We start from the raw sequence: 10,399 nt of genomic DNA, 5'->3' as shown, positions 1-10,399 counted from the left end.
ATACTATTTTTAGTGTTATATATATGTATGTATATGTGTGTGTGTGTGTGCAATGAGGGTGTCGAGTGTATTTGAACAATTCATGCATTCCCTGGGAATCGAACCTATAAGTTCGGTTGCAAGCAGTTTGAGCTCCAGGACTGATTTGTGCCTGAGTCAGATTGACACGTTCATCTGGAAGCACACACACACACACGCATTATCAGTGCGCCTGATCACAGCCTGCTGAACCAGCCTCAGACACAAACTAAGAGCCAGGGACTGACAGCACCAGCCTGTTTGTGTTTCTGGAGAAACGTCTCGCAGGGAGTCAGGAACCAGTCCTCCTGTGAACCAGACTGAACACAAGAGCAATCCAACCAGCACATGAAGACTCGAGTGTCAGAGTTAGCTGGGTTTGAGCTCAGCACCGTTTGTTTGTCAGACAGGACTCTTCGCACAATCACAGGACGGCCTTGAAGTCGCAGTAACCCTGATGTGAACTTCCTCTGTTCAGATGCAACACGCACAACTGCGAAACTCTGAAAACCACACAGCACGGTGTTGCTTCGAGAACATTTGCGCAATCCAAGATGCATGCACATTTCCCGCAGCGGGGGGTTTATTGCGTCGGGCATGTTGAAACATCTGCAGAGGATCATGTATGTTCAGTGCGGTCAGATTGTGACGCATGTGGACGCTCTTACTGATTCAGTCAGAATTCACACTGATATGATTGAGGCCATCAGCACGCTCATCGACGGCTGTTCGGGTTAATTATTTATCTGTGAGATAACCTGTGAGTTCTGGTAATGGAGCGCTAGTCAGCTAGACAGACACACCTGCGTTTATGACACACAGCAGCTCATAATCTCATGAACTTCATGCAGGGCTTTACCTATTAAGGTGAGATGCAGTAACTACGCTGTGTGTGACGGATGCATCAGCGCAGGGATTTCCCCACAATGCTTCACTAACTGTGTTTGCTAACTCAACCATCGCTATTACTAATGCTCATACTGACCTGAGGCAGTTAAACCAGATTGTGCTATTCTTCTGGTAGATATAAACATGCCAGCAGTTTAATTCACTTTAACTAACTTACTAAGCAAGATTACTCCCTACAAACTGTTAAACACCATAGCAACCACCTAACAACCCCCCAGAACATCCTAGCAACCACCTAACAATCACCAGAACACCCAGCAACCACCTAACAACAACCCAGAAAACCCTAGCAACCACAGAAAATGGCCTAGTTATCATCTAACAACCACCCAGAATGCCCTAGCAACCATCTAACATCTTAGCGACCACTCACAGCAACCTAGTAACCACCCAGAACACCCTAGCAACCACCTAACAACAACCCAGAACACCCTATCAACCACCTAACAACAACGGCAACCACCCAGAATGACCTAGCAACCATCTAACAACTTAGAAACCACTCAACACCCTAGCAACCACCTGACAAAACAACCCAGAAACCGTAGCAACCACCCAGAATCCCCTAGCAACCACCCAGACCACCCTAACGACCACATCAAAACAACCCAGAACCCCCTAGCTACTTCCTAATGATAATCCAGAACACCCTAGCAACCACCCAGAGCATCGCAGTGGTTCTGGACCTCAAGATGATAGAATGATGTAAAATTACACAAAACAAGCATTAAAGTAAGAACTGAAATCAAGAGATTTTAAGCCATGTAAATGAGTGTGACTGTTGTATTTGTCTAGTTATGCAAAGCTGTAAACTATGTTATGGTGTAGAACATGTGAACATCTATTCATTACACAGCTAAAGCAGTGGATCTGAGCAAAACATGATCAGACACATTCATCAGTGTGTGTGTGTGTGTGTGTATGTGTGTGTTCAGGGTGCGTCTCATATAAAGCACTGGTTCATGCTGGTGGTTGTGGAACTCTGGAATTCCTCTTTTGGTTCAGAACTAGCTGACACACGCAGACCGGCGTTAGCACAAGAGAGAGTGTGTGTGTGTGTATGAGAGTGTGTGTGTGTGTGTGTGTGTTTGTAAGTCTATGAGTGAGTGAGTGTGTGTGTGTGTGTGTGTCTGTATGTCTATGAGAGTGTGTGTGTGTGTGTATTTGGATGTGTATGAGAGAGAGTGTGTGTGTGTGTGTGAGTGTGTGTGTGTGTGTGTGTCTATGAGAGAGTGTGTGTGTGTATGTGTTTGTAAGTCTATGTGTGTGTGTGTGTGTGTGTGTGTGTCTATGAGAGAGTGTGTGTGTGTATGTGTTTGTAAGTCTATGTGTGTGTGTGTGTGTCTGTATGTTTATGAGTGTGTGTGTGTGTGTGTGTCTATGAGAGAGTGTGTGTGTGTGTATGTGTTTGTAAGTCTGTGTGTGTGTGTGTGTATTTGGATGTCTATGAGAATGTGTGTGTGTGTGTGTGTGTGTGTTTGTAAGTCTATGAGTGTGTGTGTGTGTGTGTCTATGAGTGTGTGTGTGTGTGTGTATTTGGATGTCTATGAGAGAGAGTGTGTGTGTGTGTGTGAGTGTGTGTGTGTCTATTAGAGAGAGTGTGTGTGTGTGTGTGTGTCCGTGTGAGTGTGTGTGAGTGTGTGTGTATTTGGATGTCTATGAGAAAGTGTGTGTGTGTGTGTGTGTGTGTGTATGTATTTGGATGTCTATGAGTGTGTGTGTGTGTGTGTGTGTGTGTGTGTGTGTGTGTGAGTGTGTGTGTCTATGAGAGTGTGTGTGTGTATTTTGATGTCTATGAGAGAGTGTGTGTGTGTATGTGTGTGTGTGTGTGTGTGTGTGTGTTGGAGGCGCTTCATTAGCAGCACGGCAGGACGTGGGAAGGCCTGAGATCTTTGACACGGACACACTGAGATTCTCACCGCTCCCACTGACCGTCTTCACACTCGCACCGTCATCGTGAAACAAAGCACTGAATACTCAGCTGTAAACACACACTCGTTCAGCAGACAGATGAAGGAGAACACAAGGCCTCGGGCTGAAAGCTCATCAGATAAAACACTGTCTGATTCACGCTAACGTTATGAAGCATCTCGGAATCAGCAAACCAGGACAAGTTTTGAATGATGGAATGAATATTTGAACAACTTTCATTGAGCTTTCCCTGCTTTTAATTTCAAATGATAATTTTATCAAAATAATAAAATATCCCTATAATAAATTATGAAATAAGAAATGATACAAAAACTGTAATAACATGATTTAAATGTTAGTAATAACATTTCCAAACTTTTGTCTGTATTTATAAGGCTTTTATTGAGGTTTCACTGCTTTTATTAAAATATAATATTATCTAAACTACAACCAGACCATTTTTTTTTATAGAAAATTCGTTTTGTTTTTAACAATTATAATAAATATTCCTATAATACATTCTGAAATAATTCATGGCAAAATACAATGGTTTCAATATGAATATAAATAGCCAAGAATATATCAGTTTCAGTTTTATTTCAGCAGAACTATGGCCTGTAGGTGCTGTTTCTTGTATTTGATGGTTGTGGCGCCACCACGTGTCCAAACTCAGAAACACAGTTCACTCAGACTAGAGAAAGACATTCACATCACACCAACATAACACAACATCACATCTTTAATAACGCAAATGCAAACCAGTATACAGTGCTTTCTTCACGTGTAGAGGTTACTCTGAACACATGAGTGTGTAGAGCTGCAGAGCTGCAGAGTAACTATTCTTCATGTGATCCAGAATAACAGCAAAGAAAACCTAGCCACATTTTGGTCATGCTGCAGAACGACAATCACAGAAATGGCTTCAGAATCATTGCACCTATAAGCACCTCATCTAGTTTCCTGATTTATTATCAGAAATAGAAACACACGTAAAACTCAATTATTTTTTTTAAGGTTTGCTCACATCACAAACAACCATGTGAGGAGACAGACTGGCTGGAGCACAATGTGCCAATAAAGATCACTATCACCATAGACACTATCATGTCTGGTGATGGTTGCCAGATTGGGAAGATAAAGTAAAACACTGGGCAGAAAAGAGAGAAGCTCTGATTGGGGGATTTCAGCTCTTGACATCTGGCAACCACAAACATGAAAACTCAGAGAAAACGTGAAAACCTTTTGTTGTAAAAGAGAAATTTCTCTAGCAGCACGGCAGGACGTGGGAAGGCCTGAGATCTTTGACACGGATACACTGAGATTCTCACCGCTCCCACTGACCGTCTTCACACTCGCACCGTCATCGTGAAACATAGCACTGAATACTCAGCTGTAAACACACACTCGTTCAGCAGACAGATGAAGGAGAACACAAGGCCTCGGGCTGAAAGCTCATCAGATAAAACACTGTCTGATTCACGCTAACGTTATGAAGCATCTCGGAATCAGCAAACCAGGACAAGTTTTGAACGATGGAATGAATATTTGAACAACTTTCATTGAGCTTTCCCTGCTTTTAATTTCAAATGATAATTTTATCAAAATAATAAAATATCCCTATAATAAATTATGAAATAAGAAATGATACAAAAACTGTAATAACATGATTTAAATGTTAGTAATAACATTTCCAAACTTTTGTCTGTATTTATAAGGCTTTTATTGAGGTTTCACTGCTTTTATTAAAATATAATATTATCTAAACTACAACCAGACCATTTTTTTTTATAGAAAATTCGTTTTGTTTTTAACAATTATAATAAATATTCCTATAATACATTCTGAAATAATTCATGGCAAAATACAATGGTTTCAATATGAATATAAATAGCCAAGAATATATCAGTTTCAGTTTTATTTCAGCAGAACTATGGCCTGTAGGTGCTGTTTCTTGTATTTGATGGTTGTGGCGCCACCACGTGTCCAAACTCAGAAACACAGTTCACTCAGACTAGAGAAAGACATTCACATCACACCAACATAACACAACATCACATCTTTAATAACGCAAATGCAAACCAGTATACAGTGCTTTCTTCACGTGTAGAGGTTACTCTGAACACATGAGTGTGTAGAGCTGCAGAGCTGCAGAGTAACTATTCTTCATGTGATCCAGAATAACAGCAAAGAAAACCTAGCCACATTTTGGTCATGCTGCAGAACGACAATCACAGAAATGGCTTCAGAATCATTGCACCTATAAGCACCTCATCTAGTTTCCTGATTTATTATCAGAAATAGAAACACACGTAAAACTCAATTATTTTTTTTAAGGTTTGCTCACATCACAAACAACCATGTGAGGAGACAGACTGGCTGGAGCACAATGTGCCAATAAAGATCACTATCACCATAGACACTATCATGTCTGGTGATGGTTGCCAGATTGGGAAGATAAAGTAAAACACTGGGCAGAAAAGAGAGAAGCTCTGATTGGGGGATTTCAGCTCTTGACATCTGGCAACCACAAACATGAAAACTCAGAGAAAACGTGAAAACCTTTTGTTGTAAAAGAGAAATTTCTCTAGAGAGTTTTTAATTTTTTAAAACTACATTTTAGTCTTTTTTCATCAGTGAAATTGCATATTGATATAGTCACAGTTAGCACATGTCAGTGTTGTCTGGTCTTGATCACCAACGAATATTTTTGGTCACAGTTATCGTTAATAGATGAGTACTGTTCCTCACTGATGGACTGTGTTACTTTCTGCTGGTACAGGACGCAGGACGGCTCTGTGGGGTCTCCAGATCCATCAGACATTATATATATATTCACTTACAGTGTTGGGAAGGTTACTTTGCAAATGTAACAGGTTACAGATTACAAGTTACCCTATTTAAAATGTAATAGTAGTGTAACTTTTTCAATTACTTTATTAAAGTAATGTAACTGATTACTTTTGATTACTTTTTGATTACTTTTCTAAATTTCTAAGGAATGTTTATTTGCAACTGTTAATCATTTTCAAACATTTGCACCATGCAGGGTTAATCTTACAGTAGCGCCAGACTTTCACAATCCTTCATCACTTGAATTAAGATGATCACATCTGAACACATCCACCACAAAATCAGACTTTAGTGCCGCCTTTTACTTTGAGATTGATCTTGAAGTTCAATGCAGACTTAAAATCATAAGAAATAGTTAATAGATAAGAAATCTTTGCATAACTACAGGAAACATTGCATCTAACAATGGTTTGGAAAAAAAAATACTAATAAATAAAAGCATATACATCAACTCAGATACGGTTATCTAATAAGCATGTGTCCTCTTCTGTGTACTAAACTCCTGAAACATTGGTGTCTTTTTGAAACATTGGTGTCTCTTTGTATATGATATGACGATAGTTTTCTCAGAAGAAGTAAAATGCTCATGAAGTGGCTCAGAGCAGTTCTGCCAATTATGTTTATGTGTTTATGTACTCATATTGAGGCGGCAGAGGCTGAAAACACCGCAAGCTTCAGCGGGCCTGTGTAGTAAATGAAACCGCATGTCTGCACCATTAATTTCCACGAGGGGTGGACTGGGAAAAAACTCAGGCCGGGAAATCTCACACTCATACACCCACTACACATTCTGAAATATGGACAACCCTATTTTTTGCACCTTCACTTCCATTTTTCTTTTCAGTCTCTTTATTTTGCCCTGATAGCTCTCTCTCTCATGACTTTAATACTCAAGATTTAACAAAACTATACTTTCTAAATTGCCTACATGTCAAAATTAGTACATCACCACAATATCTTTATAGAAAAATCCTAATACTGAACATGTGTCATGTTTTTCCCTTACAAAAATTAACCGTTTTTTTTTTTAGCAAATGGATTACCATTTGTATTTATTTTTACTACAAATTCCAAGGTTAAGCTATAGTTAGTGTAGCAAAAACCATGGTTAATTTGTGGTTACCATGCTTTAACAATAGTAGCCATTGTCTTTGGATTTTGGATAGTAAAATCATCGTTAATTTTCATAAGGGTTGTGTTGTTGTCTGCCCTAGCTCCCCTAAACCTATTATAAAATATGATTATTTATCTGCTAAATTACTACTGTATCATTACAATAGATAATAATGATGTCCTTTATACAGTATTTTGAGTGATGACAATGCGCTGCTGCTGCTTAACTAAGTAAACAAAGACAAAACTACAATAGCATATTTACAGATGAAACTGACCTGCACTTGAAACCCTGAACAGTAGTTTTGCTTCTCTGCTAGTGCAAGTGTACTGACCTACTTTTGATTTATTCATCCAAAATGTGGCATATTCCGTCCGCGTTAGGTTATAGGAATTCTGTTTTTATGACTGGATTCTACGAACCAGTCTGTGTTTTCCGCATCACAGAAATTATAGGGCCGTATGTCTCAGAGTAATCAGTGCAATTTGGGAAAGAAATCAATTAAATCTGTATGTGGATGTGTGTAAATATTCAAATGTAATCCCCTTTGTAATTGTTAACATTTTCATAAGTAACTGTAATTTAATTACACATTTTTTCTTAGTAATGATTACAGTTACATTTATTTTGTAATTAAATTACGTAACGCCGTTACATGTAACTAGTTACTCCCCAACACTGTTCACTTATAAGAAATATAATCCTACTTTATATATACACTACATACAACTAATATGTGTGTGTGTAAAATACCCAACTTGTATACATTATATCCAACTTCATATATATATATATATATATACAGTATATCATATCGCACTATATATTGTTTATATTGTTGCAAAATGTAACTATATTATCATCCAGCTCTTTATATAAAAGCTCAATAGATGAACATGATGTGTGCATTCAGTGATAAATACAGTGATGATTAGAGACATGTGATCAATATACAGCATCAGAAACATGTGATGATCAGTATATGCAGCATCAGAAACACGTGATCAGTATTAATCATCAGAAACATGCGATCAATATGCAGCATCAGAAACACGTGATCAGTATTAATCATCAGAAACATGCGATCAATATGCAGCATCAGAAACACGTGATCAGTATTAAGCATCAGAAACACGCGATCAATATGCAGCATCAGAAACACGTGATCAATATGCAGCATCAGAAACACGTGATCAGTATTAATCATCAGAAACACATGATCAATATAAAGCATCAGAAACACGTGATCAGTATAAAGCATCAGAAACACGTGATCAATATGCAGCATCAGAAACACGTGATCAGTATTAATCATCAGAAACACACGATCAATATAAAGCATCAGACAGACGTGATCAGTATAAAGCATCAGAAACGTGATCAGTATAAAACATCAGAAACACATGATCAGTATTAATCATCAGAAACACTCGATCAATATAAAGCATCAGACAGACGTGATCAGTATAAAGCATCAGAAACGTGATCAGTATAAAACATCAGAAACACATGATCAGTATTAATCATCAGAAACACTCGATCAATATAAAGCATCAGACAGACGTGATCAGTATAAAGCATCAGAAACGTGATCAGTATAAAACATCAGAAACACATGATCAGTATTAATCATCAGAAACACTCGATCAATATAAAGCATCAGACAGACGTGATCAGTATAAAGCATCAGAAACGTGATCAGTATAAAACATCAGAAACACATGATCAGTATTAATCATCAGAAACACTCGATCAATATAAAGCATCAGACAGACGTGATCAGTATAAAGCATCAGAAACGTGATCAGTATAAAACATCAGAAACACATGATCAGTATTAATCATCAGAAACACATGATCAATATGCAGCATCAGAAACATGTGATCAGTATAAAGCATCAGAAACATGTGATCAGTATTAAGCATCAGAAACACACGATCAATATAAAACGTAAGAAACACGTGATCAGTATAAAGCATCAGAAACATGTGATCAGTATAAAGCATCAGAAACATGTGATCAGTATGCAGCATCAGAAACAGGTGACCAATATGCAGCATCAGAAACATGTGATCAGTATGAAGGATCAGAAACACGTGATCAATATAAAGCATCAGAAACATGTGATCAGTATAAAGCATCAGAAACACGTGATCAATATGCAGCATCATAAACACGTGATCAGTATATGCAGCATCAGAAACACGTGATCAGTATAAAGCATCAGAAACACGTGATCACGTCGGATCTGCTCATCTTCCTCGTTTCTATTAGTCATATCATCATACTCATCCTCTTCAACAGCTCGAGTACACCGATAAAACTTCACCAAAAATGTCGCCATATTAGATGATTTATGAGATTAATTTATTAAATACAACTCAAAGCTGCTGCGTAATGTTCGCTGCTCAGGTATTAACCCGAAACACACACTGGAAGAAGTGGCTGCAGTTTTACGACAGAAGACTTTTATTTTGTTTTCAGCTTTAGTCACCTCTAACCCTGTGATAATCCGTGTGGAAAACCTTTAAATAAATAAATAATATTTATTATTATCAGTCAATATGTTGGGATGAATCACAATTCACAATTCAGAATCTCACTGTCATTGTCTCATCATCGAATACACAGAAGTGGTGTTTTTTTTGTTTTTTAAGATTATACACTGGGGGGCAAAACAGGTCATAGGGCCTAGTTGCTTAAAGTGGTCAAAACTAGTTTATCAGTCAAAGACTTTGGAACATGGTTATCCAGTTGTTTTCTTTACCAGTTGAGCTCCTGGTTGATCAGGCACTACCTAGTGCTGGGAAAGAAAGACATAAAGATAGTAGTTAACTGAGCAGCCGCTGACAGATACATCCAATTATAAATACATTTGATGAACCCGGAGAGAGAGACTGATCAAAAATAAAGTAGGAATTGTGAGAAAAGTTTGTAGGATAAGAAGGGATGGTATCTCAACTTCATATTGGACACACAGCTTTGAATCAAAAGGAATATAAAGGAAAATATAAAGAACCAGCAGGCCCAGATTAAGAACACAAAGGGCCCTGGGGCTATAGCAAACCCAAGGGCCCCCTTCATAGTAGCCTATCTTGACGCCACTTTCTACCGCTGGAATAATTAGTGTTTTTTAACAAATCAAATCTACAACAGAGATTCAGTGATTATGCACACTAAATATTCCAGGCTACAACACATTAAAAGAATAAATACATGAACACCAGATGTTTGAAGTAACTAAAGCAGTTTACTTTAAACAGTTTTATAATTAGAAAGTCTTCTTTCTTACTGGTGTTAGGGAAATTGGAATAAATTAATTATTTATTAATAAATAAAGGATTGGAACAAATAATAATACTTCAAAAGCATTTAATATTCCATTATATTGCAGGATCTTAATTATTTAATTCATATTTTTCTGCTGATAAAGTTTATTAGAACTATTAAATTCTCCTTTGTAGTTGCCCTAATGAAAAGATATTGTAATTCTTGAGTCCAGTGTTAACTGTATAGTCAGGGATGAACTGGGAGTAAAAAAACGGCCCTGTATCAGAGCAGGCGTCAGTGAGTCTGATCTGAGATCAGTAGAGTTT

This window comes from Sinocyclocheilus grahami, unplaced genomic scaffold (genome assembly GCF_001515645.1).
Source record: "Sinocyclocheilus grahami isolate Dianchi unplaced genomic scaffold, SAMN03320097.WGS_v1.1 scaffold2664.1, whole genome shotgun sequence".
Classification (NCBI taxonomy): domain Eukaryota; kingdom Metazoa; phylum Chordata; class Actinopteri; order Cypriniformes; family Cyprinidae; genus Sinocyclocheilus; species Sinocyclocheilus grahami.
This window is presented reverse-complemented; position numbering follows the sequence as displayed.